The sequence below is a fragment of the Macaca mulatta genome, chromosome 3 (genome assembly GCF_049350105.2).
Source record: "Macaca mulatta isolate MMU2019108-1 chromosome 3, T2T-MMU8v2.0, whole genome shotgun sequence".
NCBI classification, from domain to species: domain Eukaryota; kingdom Metazoa; phylum Chordata; class Mammalia; order Primates; family Cercopithecidae; genus Macaca; species Macaca mulatta.
Window position 1 is genome coordinate 162,475,879 of NC_133408.1, and position 12,258 is coordinate 162,488,136.

Here is a 12,258-nt window from a genome sequence, read left to right on the forward strand (position 1 = left end):
GCCATGTAAGATTTTTTTTCTAGATGTAAGGCAATGGCAAAGATAAAAATAATTCATGTATTAGTGCATGTACCCGGGCCAGTTGCCAGTTTTCATGCATGGTTCAACACTACCCAATATGGCATTATGTGGGATGGTTCAACACTACCCAATATGGCATTCTGTGGGAAGTAGGAGCAAACCATTCCCACCAACTTCCCACATTAAATGCCTATCCCACACTTAAAGATCCAACACAAAGAAAACAGTGTAAACTCATATTGTTAGCCTAATACAGTCCCATCTTCTGGTAAGAACCTACTATGTGCTAGGCAAATACTGAGAGTGGACATACATTGGAGAAGAAAATAGAAATAGCCCTACTCTTGTAGAGACTAAGGATTTTGGATGATGTCCCAAGGACAAGAGAAACACACTGTAGGGTTCTAAGCCAGGGAGGTGATAAATGTGTTTCAGAATGTTCACTTTGGTTGCTTTATTGGGAAAATGTATTGGAGAGGGAGAATAACATGAGAATGAGCTTAGGCAAAAGAAGACAGTGGCTTGGGCTCGAAGTAGCAGCATAGATGTAGAGACATAGACAAAGGCTGAATAACAGATTTAGTAACTGGAAGGACAGTAGTGGGAAGAGGAAAGGATGGCCACAATGATAACAAATCACTACATTATTTTGCAAACTACAGAGTCTTTACTGCTTTAAAGACGCATTATTGTTTACTTTTACCTTAAATCTTTATTCAAAGTCTGTTTCAAGGAGCCAATAAATTGGCAACACCCACTCAAATATTTATTTTATACCATGTATAGGATATCTTCTATGTGCTCAGCATGCCACAAAGTCCTAGGGATAGAAAAAGAAAAAGAAAAGACCCTATTTCCTAGTGTGCATTTAATCATAGACATGATAGTTTTCTCATTTGGACAAAAGCATTTATTGTATTCCCTGGCCTATTGTATTTAATATTAGCTTTAAAAAAATAAAAAATTAGGAAACAGTCTACTTGTCCCATTCATACAATTCTATTAAAGCATGATTCAATTCACATCTGAAGAGTCCTTGTAGGCAGACTTTTTTTCATGTTCAAATGGAGTAAATTCCTGGCTGATTCTATTAACAGTGACAAATTGAAGCCTCATTAAGACGACAGTTTAACATCATCATATTATAGGTAATTTGTTAAATCTGTGATTATTTAACCTTTGGAAGTAGGATTACAAAATAATGTAATTCTGACTTTTTATTTTGCAGATTTTTTGTGGGTGAAGAGTTTAACCTGTAACCATATTTTGCTTCAAAACATATCTCACATCAAAAGGTTCTCTGTATGGTTGAAAGGACCAATTTGAGGAACTTAGCTAATTCATTCTATTTTTCTCATTATAATATAAAATGCTTAAGGCAATGATAGAACTGCCCTCTCTTCTGCCCTCGTCTTAGAACAAAATAGACCTATAAGAAACAATCATCTATCTCTTAAAAAGTGGTTTTCAAGTTGGGGGCAATTTTGCCTCCCAGGGGACATCTGGCTGTTTCTGGAGACATTTTTTGATTGTGACAATTAGAGAGTGTTACTAGCATCTAGTGAGTATACACCAGCGTTGCCGCTAAAACATCTGAAAATGCACACAGTAGCTCCACACAATAAGAAATTATGTGGTCCAAAATGTCAATAGTAAGGTTAAGAAACCCTGATCTAATGAAACAGCCTGAAGGGAGAAGCATCCCAAAACTCTCCCATCCCTGATGGGTGGTCAGATATAAATTCTCGACACAGAATAAGCTTTTATAATTGACAATGCCTCCATCAAGGATAATGCCCTCAATGCAACTTAATTTCTCCAGTTTTCCCTGGAATAGAAACAGCAGAGATCTGTACAAGTTACCTATTAGTCCATTAAGTATCATGACAAATTGCATATATTTTATCAGAATGAGCTCTAAGAGTCTTCCTGGAGCAGCAGGTGAATGGAGGGGCGGGGGGAGAGAGACACAGAGAGACAGAGAGAGAGAGAGAGAGAGAGAGAGAGAGAGAGAGAGAGAGAGAGAGAGAGAGAGAGAGATGATTGAGGCAACTGTAATCTGTTCCTTTTAGATCATTTATTCAATACACGGACATTCTTTATAAAAACCAAATATTGAAGAGTTTTTCATTCTGTTGAATTTTGCAGTTAGGTTAAAGAGAACTGAAATATAATACTAGGGATAATATATATTATATATAATAATTTATATATTACATATAATATATGTAATATATATTATAATATATGTAATGTATTATATAATATATAATTTATATATATTATTTATATATTATATATTGTAATTATTATAATTTATATATTATATTATATATATTCAAGGATATATATATTCAAGGAATATATATATGTTTATATATTCCTTTTACATGCAGGAATGTTTACATTCCTTTTACATGTATATATGTACACACACACACACACACATTTTTTTTCCCCAGAAACTTACCAGACTTCCCTCAATGCCCCTTTGGCTAGAATTGCTTCAAAAACCCATGCTTAATGAAATCCTTGGAAACTGGAGTGGAATCATCATGATTATCTTAGGTTAATCACTATTTATCATGTTGTAGAGAGCTCATTCCCTGGGTGAGTACATGGCCAGAAGAAGGGTGAAGATTTGAATGCTGTGTTACCAAGGGGAAAGACATGAACCAGAAGGTAAGCAGGCAGGCACAATGGCAGTTACAGGCTCTAAATTCCTGAAGTACCCCCAAAGGAATAATACTTAACCATTAACCACAACAAATATGTAATATGCACTGTACACAAGGCACTGACATGAGCCAGAGTCTATGTTAATGGGGACACAACATGGCTCTGACCTTAAGGAGGGCATCATCTAGGCAGAAGAAAAGAGTAATATGCAAGTTGGATGTATATATGTGTGTATCCTATAACTACCAGGCTCCAATTAAATTTTTGAGAAGGTTATAACTATTATTGAGAGAAAAAAATCAACTAACTGACCTCTACCCCTCTGCTATTCTTTGATCTCTATGGGTAACAGTGCTCACACTTCCAGAAATCTCTACTCCAATAATGCAAAACAGATAAATACAATCACATTGCACTGCTCAGATAGCATCTTTAAGATTAAATGAAAACCAATAAACTACCTCATAAGTGTCAGTACCCAGGGCTATGATATCATGAAAGATCTCTAGGAATTCACAAAACAAATATTTATTTTGCATTTAGGCTCAAACATTACAACTATGTATGTTTTTTTGCAAGAAATTAAATGAATCATAATGAGATCTGAGGAAGACAGAATACTGACTCTAAAGTACTTCACTGAGAGCAGCACAAAAGCAAAGAGTGCTAATGATAATATTTTTCTGAAAGCGGAATCTTTACTTTTACAATTTTTAATGTTTTCTAATATATATGTATATAAAATTTCCTCAAGCATCCCCTCTAATTACAGCTAATATATCAGTGGTTAAGAAAAAAATTCATAGTTTCATGTAACAAAACTAGTTTATATAAAGGCATTTCTGGACTGTAGCAACTATAATTCTAATTTCTATACTTTTAAAGTAAATTTTGTTGTGTATATTTAATGTATACAACATGACACTATAAGATACACATATATAGTAAAATGGTTGCTATAATGGAACAAATGAACATATCTGTCATCTCATCTCATATAGTTATCTATTTGTCTTCCTGTTGCAAGTGCTGCTATAATCTACCCATTTAGAAAAAATCCTGATGTAATTCCCTCTACAAAATTAACTATTCTATTAATCTCCTTGAAGGACAAGATTAAATCTTATTCTCATCTTTTTAATACCCAGCTTCTAGGACAGTATTTACCACATCATAGGTTCTCAATAAAAGTTGAATTAAATTGATAGTGTCATTATCCTCTGTATTCTATCTGGTAATATTCCTTATGCAAAATTGTATCTACCAAGTTTTATCTTCAGAAGGGTGATCATTTCAGTAACAGTACAGAATAGTTAGAATATGCATAATGAATTCAACTTGTAATTATTCTATATATGTACAAACAGAATATGTGTGTGTATATATATATGTGTGTGTGTGTATATATTTCCACACATATTGTATTGGGTGTGTGTATATATATATATCTTCCTTGCTCTTAGCAATCATAAAACTTGATTCCTTAGCCATACCTTAATACAAAGACAAATGAGCATTTGGAATATGATCAAATCCATTTAAACTGTAGTGGGCATAAATAAACATAAATTAAACTCTCTTTTTCATTCAGAATTCAAGTCATGGTCTACATAACTTTAACAATAAACTGAAAACAATTTTTTCCCCATTCAGTCTACCAATTTAGAAGACAGAATGGTAATCAACAGAGTAGGAACTCAGTATTACTACTCTGGGAAGTACTGGGGGAAAAATTCACATTGTAGTCTCTGCACTAGGAGGGAGAAGGAGGAGATAAATAGTCTTAAGTAAACACAAGATTAAGACAATATTTGGCAGTAGTGTAATTATTATCTTTGAGCTTGGAACAAAATATATCTTCATATTAACGATTTAGACCATATTTTTGTTTGAGGCAGTGGTGAATAGGCAATATACTCAAAAGAGGAAAAATAAACCCAAGCAGATTCCTTGACATCACCACCAGCAATCGTCCTGTTCTCTTAACAGGCTACTCTGCCCCTCTCATTATTAAGGTCCAACGATGAGGACCAAAATGGTTTGGAGGCTACTTCTGGGACTCCATCATTTCAAGATTGTCCTAAAGCTTAAAACAGACTCTAAATCTTCCTAAGCCACAGTCATTGAAGGTTTGCATATGCTTTGCCTTCCTAATACAAGTCCTATGATGGTTAACTCTGAGTGAGTTCCCAGCAGTCAGAAATAACAGGGCAGAGGTGATTAAGGAGATTTTCCCCTTATGTTTTTCCAATTCACAGATCACAAAACCCTTTCTTATTTCTTATATAATTTAATCCCTCCTGTGAAGGAGCAGAGAAAAACGACGACGACAAGATGAGTATAGAGTCATCACACTAGCAGAAACAGTGAACAGTGTATTAAAGCACCAGGCCATGTGACAGATGTATCTGAAATCCAGTTTCAGCTACATGCTAGCCATTTAAGCTGAGACACATTGAGCCTCAGCTTTCTCATCTGTAGTCTGGAAAAGTAAAGTCGGCCATGGTGAGTGTTGGATGACATATTTCACATCTGTTTGTAAATCGCCAAGCACACTGCTAGCTTAGCTTGGGAGCTATTCGATAAATGGGCCTTCCTTCCTATTCTCAATCCTGAAAAACCTTTTTCTTCCATTTTCCACCTAATAACATTCCCATCATCTTTACAGACCCATCTCAATCTCCCATTTGTGATCTCCCTAGCCAAAACCACCTGTTCCTATGACATATTATTTTTGTACCTGTTTGTCAGTCATTTAATTTTGCCTTATATTATATATAATTAGATGCATACGTGTCTGTGTATACTTTCACTTGGTTTAGAGTATCTTGTAAGCAGTGGTCTTATCTGCTTCATTTTTTTAAAATCCTGTTTTCTCCCTCCTGTCCCTACACTAGCACAATAAAACTTGTTCAAGGTCCCTGACAAAATGTTTGACTTTTCAAGTACTTTCTCTTCAAAATATTAAGACATATCTGCAGCTTTTACAATCTATGCTTTATACAACTACCCATTTTTTTAAAATAAGAGAACAGGCAACGATTTGACAAGTCTTCCCTCAGTTAAGAATTACATTGACAACAGTTGTCCAGAAAAAGGCTTATTTAATATCACAAGATCAGAGGCCATCTGTCTTACATTTTCTCTCCAAAAGTCAAGAATAAATTTCATCCACATCTCTGTATCTGAAAAATGGACTAAATATGGAATAATACACAGTCATAAAGTAATAACCATTTCTAACATATAAGCAGCAGCCTCTACAGGGATAAAAATTCTGCTTTAATTATTTTTATGTAAATGAATAGTTATATCTCTCAAGATATTTAAATATAGATATATATCTATATATCAAGTCATGAGCCCCAAATAGTCATTATCAGGAGAAAACTATACCAATTATGTATACCTTGGTACCTCAGAGAAAACTAACATTACATCAGGAGTAATACTTAAATAAAAAATTTCTAATTGCAAACAACTTTTTCTCCAATCCAGAATGTCTTCTATTTCTACCCCAAGTGATAGTTAAATCCTGTAGTCCCCACAAAGCTTCCCTGATTAATTCAGTCCAATGTGAGTTCTTTCTCCTATGAACTGTCACAATATATGTTTTACATTTTTTTTTGAGACAGAGTCTCTCTCTGTCGCCCAGGATGGAGTGCAGTGGCACTATCCTGGCTCACTGCAACCTCTTCCTCCAGGGCTCAGGCGATTCTCCTGCCTCAGTCCCCTGAATAGCTGGGATTACAGGCAAATGCCACCACATCCTGCTAACTTTTGTATTTTTAGTAGAGATGGGAATTCACCATGTTGGTCAGGCTGGTCTCGAACTCCTGACCTTGTGATCCACCTGCCTTGGCCTCCCAAAGTGCTGGGATTATAGGCGTGAGCCACCACGCCCAGCCATGTTTTTTCATTTTTGTATTTTAACATATTTTGCAGTTAAAACAGTACATACAGCATACATGTGCATTTTTAAAGTAAAAAAACTACTCCTTTATCTTTTAAGCAATAAGTACTATTTTCTTCATACCCTACATCCTTTCTTAGGAAATTATTTCTATACTACCTTGTGATATTTTTCTTCTAGTGTTGAAAACAATGTTACTTGTTTCCCCTCTTACAGAGGCTGTTGCCTTTACCTCTCAAATTGTAAGATTTTTCAGGGTAGGACTTCACTATGCTCCTTCATCTTCCTACAGGACCTAGTGCACTGATTTGTAAAAAATCAATTTCTTATTTGATTTGATGAAACAAAGGTGCTTCTCTGGCATGACTAAGGACCTGCCATGTCCTACTGTTTTTCATATTCTCTTTAGAAGTACAATCTAAGAACCATCTATTCCAAATGTCTACATTATTATTTCACTCATTCAAATATTTATCAAGATCCTACTATGTGCATAGTACTAATAAGTGCACACAATTTTAGGGCTACAGCAGTGATCGAAAAGGAACAATTTCCTATCCTAATGACTCTTTTGTGTACCCAGGGATTCAAAGAGGAGGTCATGGTTGTTGTATTTTATCCAAGAAACTGACCTTCTGATATGATAATATGCTAAATAAGGTATGAAGGAAGGACCAGAAAGGCACAGTATCTTAGTCTGTTTGGGCTGTTATAATAAATTACCATAAACTGGGTAGCTTATAAGCAACAGGAATTTATTTTTGCACAGTTATGGAGGCCAAAAAGTCCATGATTAAGGCAGATTTAGTGTCTCATGACGGCTTGCTTTCTGGTTAATAGAAAGCACCTTTTCGCTGTGTTCATTGTGGAAAGAGTAAGGGGGTCTCTCTTAGTCCTCTTTTATAAGAACACTAATTCTACTCATGAGGGCTCTGCTCCCATGAGCTAATCACCTCCCAAAGTCCCCACCTCCTAACACCATCACCTTGGGGGTTAAGATTTCAACGTCTCAAGGGGAACACAAACATTCAAATTACGGCACACAGAAAAATAAATCCTGCCCCCAAGGTAGGACAGTTTAATCATTGCATAGTTCTGATACCCTAACGTATCACTTTCCCTAGGATATTTCATGCAATGAAAAATAAAGCAGCCCATACAGCATATCTGTTCACAAAGTTTCCTTCATTCAGATCTCATGGAGCTTTAAAATTTTATATTTAAAAACAAAGCTGGCTGGGCGCAGTGGCTCAAGCCTGTAATCCCAGCACTTTGGGAGGCCGAGACGGGCGGATCACGAGGTCAGGAGATCGAGACCATCCTGGCTAACACGGTGAAACCCCGTCTCTACTAAAAAATACAAAAAAACTAGCTGGGCGAGGTGGCGGGCCCCTGTAGTCCCAGCTACTCGGGAGGCTGAGGCAGGAGAATGGCGTGACCCCGGGAGGCGGAGCCTGCAGTGAGCTGAGATAACGCCACTGCACTCCAGCCTGGGCTACAGAGTGAGACTCCGTCTCAAAAAAAAAAAAAAAAAAAAAAAAAGCTTTGTTGTATATAATAATTTTCATAGTCTTAAGTCTCATTAGTTTTACCAGGAATAGCAATTGTTGAATTTTGCAAGTTTAATTAATTCTTAAGCCAGACTGCCTGAGTTTAAATCCTGTACCTACACTAGCTCTACAATTTAGGCAAGTTATCTAAACTCATGTGCCTTAGTTCCCTTACCTGTAAAACAGAGATAACAATAGTACCAAATTTTTAGGACTCCCATGAGGATTAAAAGAAACAATGTACAGTCTTGAAAGCACTTAGAATACTACTTGGCTCATACACAAACTGATGTGTGTTCACTGCCAGCACCCATCATTATATTTAAATCATCGTCTTATTCACCCAATTTACTAAAGATGATGCCAAGATCTGTAATGATTTTTTTTCAATCTTATAATTGTAAGGAAGTTTCTATTTTGACATAAAATATTGGTATCACTTTTCCATATATAACATACATTCTTGAAGACAAGTGATGTCTTTACACAAAACCTATTAGCACCTGCAGCTAAGCAGCTAATATTTGAATGCACATTAGGGACAAAATATTTCATGATTCATAGAGGATGCATGAAAACAGTGATAGAACTTACAATGCATTTTACAGTTATAAGGTACAGGCCAACTTTAAAAAATAAAAAGGTGTTTTTAGTTCCTTCACATCCACAGACCACCCATAAGAACAAAAGTAAAACAAAGAAGTAAAGCTTTTCATTGCATCTGCTGGCACAATATTTTTCAATATGTTGACAAAGAACCTGATTTCGCCAACTAATTATTACATTCATAATCCATGTCAAACTTCAAGAAGAACATTCATGTCACCAATTATTCAAATTTATTTTGAGATTTAGGGAAAAGAGGAGGTTATCATGAGCGAAAGCAAGTGTTTGTATAATCCACTCAAACAACTAGTTCTAGCAAGACCTAGCAGTAAATTACTATTGTTCTAGTTAGTTTCTATTTAATTGGCAAGGTTATACTAACAGATTACTCAGGTGGGAAAAGTAAATGATTGATATTCCATATAAATCGATAAGCAAAATGACATGGTTAACCTGAAAATACATGTGAGTAGCAGTCTATACCTACAAGAATATAAAGTGGACATAGTATTCACTGTTTTTATCAAATCTACAACTTTCAGATTGTTTCTAGTTGTCTTTGGTATTTAGCTTGATTTCCTATGTCTCATTTTACTTACTTTTCCATTTTAAAATCTTTGGTAAACAACTTCTTTTAATGTTTTACTATCATTTTTTTTAAAAAAAGAACAATAAGTAGGGCTATGGGTAAAACAGTTACAAAAAGAATCCATAGTCAAGTGGAGAGATAGAGGAACCAAACATTTGCTTTTTGCATGTTAATTTCTTACGAAAACACATACCTACAAGATGGGCTAGGAAGGGTAAGGAATAAATCTTCAAGAGGACTAGCACAAGATCCATTGCCACACATAGCAATAAGTCTATTTACTCACAAGGTGTTTCGTATAGTGCTTTTACAAACTGCACTAGCTAATATTTCAAGTATATTACTTATAATCTGTTGAATAATAGAAACTTACAGTAATAAGTTCCAATTTGAGTCTTTACTTAACACTTGGTGTTTAGCACTCTATGTCTTATCTCATTTAAAATTCACAACACTGCAATGAAGTAGATACTATCAGAATCTCGTTTTATTAACGAGAAAACGGAAACCAAACATGTAATTGGTTAGGTGGATGAACCACTGGAAGGCATCTCCCCTAGAGTTTCTAGAGGGAGTTCAGCCCTACTGACACGTTGACTACAGACTTCTGGCCTCCACAACTGTGAGAGAATAAATTTCTATTGTTTTAAGCAATTCCGTTTATGGCAATTTGATACAGCAACTACATGAAATGAATAGAGCTTATTGGTCATTTAAGTTTCCTATTATTTGACTTGTTATTCATATCCCTTACTCATATTGTTCAGGGATTGTCTGAGTTTTCATACTGATATACAGGAGTTCTGTACATACCTTAGATTTTAAGCCTCTGTTGACTATAAGCACTGTAATATCCTTCTCAGTCTTTGGCAGTCAATGTCCCTAGTTAGGATTGGTTAGGCCTCAGAACCCTATCTCCTAGGTAAGGTTTCTCCTTCCAGAACCCAGACGGCAAAGTGGTGACTTGAGCCTGTGGACAAGACACATGAATCCATGATTGGCTCTTCTGTAACCCCCACAGGATTTCCGTGTCTTGTAATTTAAAAGTAGCAAGTATTATTCTGCCTATGCCTTAAAAACAGGAAAAGATTATCTATTCTATACATAGTCCAAACAGAGGTCATTCTGCTTTGAGTAAGGTCTTAAGTATACAGGTCTGCCTCTAAAATGAGAGCTGCTTTCCTATGGACAAAGACAGTTTCACTCACCTTCCATGGTCAAAATTCTCCCTGACACAAGGCTTAAAACCTCTCAACACAATGCATTGCGAAGAAAAAAAAAGCCAGTTGTACAAGTACAAAAACCAACCACAGTGCAAAACTCCAAAGTAAAAACCCCACATGGTCTGCTCCTAGTAAGGTACTACCAAAGCTTAAAGTCATCCACCCTGATCCTAACAGAACCAAAAATGACATGATTTTGCTCCTCTACATTTTACTAAGAGCTGTAATCTTCTATCTACAATTCAATATGAAAACTCTAAAAATATTTTTCCCCATAAGGATGCAGCAAATTCATTGGGGGAGGGGAAAAACCTGATATTGCAAAATTGCTAAAAGAATACATTTCAAATTCTCTCATGACAAAAAAAGTATGTGAGGTGATAAATATGTTACTTAGCTTGATTTACTTATTCCATATTGTATACATGTCATAACATCACATTATACACCATAAACATATACAATTATAACTTGTCAAGTAAAAATATTAATTTAAAAAAAACTGATCTGAAGTAATGGAAGTCTACGCATTCGTTCAGTATGATTATTCATATATGTTGCTACAGGAATATGTTTTACGAAAAAAAGCCTGCCTTGGACCTTACTGGGGTACTATCTAATATGTGGCATATGTACTATGCTACATTTCTGATATCTAAAACAATGGTCCACCCTGCATAGAGCAGGCCCACCCCCTTCTGCTACTATCACTGCCAAAAAGACGGGAAAATACAACCCATATCTCTACTCCCAGACAAAAATCCCTTGCAAAGCTAACAGCCTAAAAGAGCAGGGGTAAGGGAGCTCCCAGTCAGCAGGAGGTTCCACATAGAAGGGCAGGCATTTGGTTTTCTGTCCTTCGTAGGGTAGGGAAAGAGGGGAGGGATAGCATTAGGAGCTATACCTAATGTAAATGACGAGTTAATGAGTGCAGCACACCAACATGGCACATATATACATATGAAACAAATCTGCACGTTGTACACATGTACCCTAGAACTTAAAGTATAATATAAATAAATAAATAAATAAATAAATAAATAAATAAAAAGAAAGGCAGGCATGCCAGGCTTCTCCTTCCAACCTCATCTACCAGGTAAATCACGAGGAGGGAGTCAAAGGTAGAGTGCAACCAAGGGGCACTGACTCTGCTAATATGGTGGTTCTTGGGAAGGGTGGGGAATGGAGGGAGGCCCAGAAAGGGAAACATTGATTTATAAACAAGAAAGAAGAATCCAAAGGAAATAATGGGGTTTTGTCCCTACTTGGAATGTGAACATGACTTTTTCTACTAGAACACAAAATAAAATTGCAAATGTTGACAAACTCTGTAATGTGGTATCATTTCTGATTTTCAATATCCCAACAAAATTTGCCACTTAGAACTTTATAATGAGCTAAATGGCAAAACAAAGACTCCTTTTGTTGTGTGAATACTTCCTATTTTTTACATTCATACTTTTGAATCAGGATCCTTTTTATTCTACAGCTTATTTTCAACATACTTGTCTTTATCTTTCACTTGTTGTAATTGTGAGTTAATTTTTCAAACAGGCTTGTCAAAACCCAATTAAGAAGTTATCTCCTCTTCTCAATTTGGTCCCACAAAGCAAGTAAAGATGACAAATATTTAGTAGCAATGCCTGAGTAGTCTGGCAACTTCAAAGATGTGTAAAT

General features: G+C 35.7%; 1 protein-coding gene across 8 annotated transcripts in view; it reads right to left on the reverse strand.

Annotated features, from left to right (window-relative positions):
- The window catches only part of CADPS2 (calcium dependent secretion activator 2), a 572,739-nt gene that overhangs the window by 387,495 nt on the left and 172,986 nt on the right, over window positions 1-12,258 (reverse strand). The window lies entirely within an intron of this gene.